Raw genomic sequence first — 2,918 nt, 5'->3', positions numbered from 1 at the left:
GTAGCGAGAGGGGTTGCTCTCACATCCAGTGAATCTTACAAACGTTTGGACAGTATATATATTTTTTCTCTTTATTCATGGGCAGGACTTGCGGTGGTACCATGGAGGGTTCAGGGTCCCTGGTGTAAATAAATAAATAACTGCTTGTGCGAGCATCCGTGCCAAGGGGCTACATTAGGAGTTTTAGCCACCATAAATCAGTAGGCTAAATAACTTTAATCTAAAATTTCATTAAGTAGTCCTTGTCAGGTAGTAAAAGGAGGGGATAATACAGTGATGTTTAATGATAATTGGTGTTTGGTTAATAAATTCTGCGAGTTCCGATTACTTTCTAGCAGTCGGTGGAATGCTAGCCTCAGCAGTGTAACTAAACCTCAAATTGATTAACTCGCCTGGACCAGACTGTTCACAAAGATGGCACTGGTCCAAATCAAAAAAGAGAGAGTGCAGTGTGCGCATCAGCCGGATGGTGTTGTGTTGCTCCAGCGTAAGGAAATCAGCTCCCCCCGGGCGCATTTTTAAAAGCCTAATGCCTTTCAAATGATGTCATCACATTTTACCTTCTCTCTCTCTCTCTCTCTCTCTCTCTGCTGTTTACTATCTAAATCCAAATGTTTCTCTCACATTTTCCTCGGGTGCTACAGAGGAAGGAAGGTCAATGACTGACTGTGGCACGTGACACATTATTCTAATGGATAGGGGAGACATCTTGTGTTTTTATGATTGCTTCTTTTCTCTTTTTTTCCCTCTGGGGGGGAGGTTGTCATAGTGGGCCTTTGTTGTTGTTTCTTTTTTATTAGTGGGAACAGGGTGTGGTCCATCTGGAGAGATTTGAGAGGTTGTACACACACACACATTAAATGTCACTAAGACAAACATATTTTCCTTTACTTCCCTTTTATAGACACACACACAACAACTTACCAGCTTCCATAATCATGTGTGTATGTCAAAGAGACCGAGCAGACAGCAGGATGAGTGACACACCTCCTCTCAGATGGCTTTTCCCAGTGGCCTCCTCTCCGCTTCCAGTCTATTGTTCTGGCATGTTCTATAACGCTTGTCCAGTAAATCCCCCTAAACACCTCACTTTACATGTATGTCCCATTAACCGCCGCGTTTTGGTGCGACAAACTCAATGGACAGTGAGATATGGATATTGATATGTCCTGTCAAGCGCGTGGAGATGCTCTTTGTTATTGGTTACGGCAGCAAAAATCTCATAAGCGAATCCAGTGGTCGATGAAATATTTATGGAGATGGAGATGATTGATACCAGCGTAGTTTCAATAAGCAAGTTAATCATAAATTACAGATGTAACTTCATTATCCCCATGTCTAATTAGTCAGACTGTAAACATCTATAAAAGAACACTGTAGCATTTCATAATGTTTTGCAGTATTGTCTAGGCCCTGGACTAAAGAGTTATTGTTTTCAGGCTTAACAGGATAATATATGAAGACCGTGGCTCGCTCGTGACAATCGTTTTAATGCTGGGTCTCTTACAGATTTTTCTTTTGCATAAAAAAGGACTGAGAAATGGAAAAATCAATATGCAGAAAATAGTTATAGGTGGCGGGTTATCGAGAATCTCTCTATCCCAGACACCCTGGGCCGAGAGATGATGCGTAATATATGGGGTGACCTTCAAATGTCATAAATGTGTTGTGCAATAAACTGTCAATATTTGTGGTTATTTGGTGCAGGATGACTTTTACAGTAATTGGAACAGCCGTATTAAAAGCTGGGGAGCAGTCAGCTGATTAAAGACGGCCCTGCTGGCCTGTGTGTGTGTGTGTGTGTGTGTGTGTGTGTGCGGAGAGAGAGCGAAAGAGAGGGAGAGAGAGATGAAGGAAAAGTATTACCTGTAAAGGCTTTGTATGCTCATGTGTCTGATGTTCTAGGTAAGAATGAGAGTGACATGACTGATGGTTTACGTTAAAATCTGTATCTAAAGGAACGTTTAATATTGTTTGAGTAATGATTGGCACTCAGATGCCACATTTACACTTACATATACAATATAGTGGTATATGGTGTTTATATGTGTGTGTGTGTGTGTGTGTGTGTGTGGTTGTGGGACAATAAAGTCCTCTCTTTTCACTAAAAGCCTGTAAAATTTGCCAATAGGAGTAATATTTGTAAGTGTCTGGGTACCAGGCTAAAGTGGGTCAGAGTCAGTGTTTGTGTTTGTTTCGTTGTGAGTATATGTTTGGGTCAGAAAATGGGGGCACACATCACAATGTAACACGTGTAGGCAAAACGGAGGCAGTAAATTGCAGGAATGTGATCAGCCACAAGAGAGAAGGAGATGCTGACTTTACTCTTTCTTTTTTAACTTCTCAAATCTCATTTGATTCTTAAAAGAGGGTGGAGAAATGAGGAGAAAAAAGCGCAGAAAAAAAGAAAGATTACTCGTACAAAAGCTTTTGATTGAGGCAAATGGTTGCTAAAGTGGGTTGTGCCATTCAGATGATGTCTCTCCCTACACACACTCCGTATCATGTGTAGGCGCAGAAATAAGAAAGCATTTACAAACCCTTTTTTGCACTGTGGCTGGTCACACGCTCACAGACCTTCTTGAGCTGAAGTTAAGGCACAAAGACAAATGCTGTTAACAGGGTAAATGTTGAAATTATTTTTCTTAATTATAAAACATGTTTTGGATTATTATCAAAATCATTTCCTTACTAACTTTTAGAAAGGAATTTATGAAGAGTTAAATTGCCCATTTGAACACCACAGCTTATGCACAGCTTTAAAGCATGTGCAACGGTTTTAACAGAATATGTGTTTTATGTCAATTTGTTAGCTTATTCTGAGTAGGTATTTTATTGACTAAAATACAATAGTGAAACAAAAAAATCTTTCTCAAAGGACCTCCTGACCTGTATCTTCTTGGTATCTTTGACCTTGG

General features: G+C 40.1%; 1 protein-coding gene across 1 annotated transcript in view; it reads left to right on the top strand.

Annotated features, from left to right (window-relative positions):
- The window catches only part of LOC107741882 (zinc finger protein 536-like), an 85,694-nt gene that overhangs the window by 8,113 nt on the left and 74,663 nt on the right, over window positions 1-2,918 (top strand). The gene's annotated exons all lie outside the window — the stretch shown is intronic.

The sequence above is a fragment of the Sinocyclocheilus rhinocerous genome, unplaced genomic scaffold (genome assembly GCF_001515625.1).
Source record: "Sinocyclocheilus rhinocerous isolate Xijiao unplaced genomic scaffold, SAMN03320098_v1.1 scaffold436, whole genome shotgun sequence".
Classification (NCBI taxonomy): domain Eukaryota; kingdom Metazoa; phylum Chordata; class Actinopteri; order Cypriniformes; family Cyprinidae; genus Sinocyclocheilus; species Sinocyclocheilus rhinocerous.
This window is presented reverse-complemented; position numbering and strand designations above follow the sequence as displayed.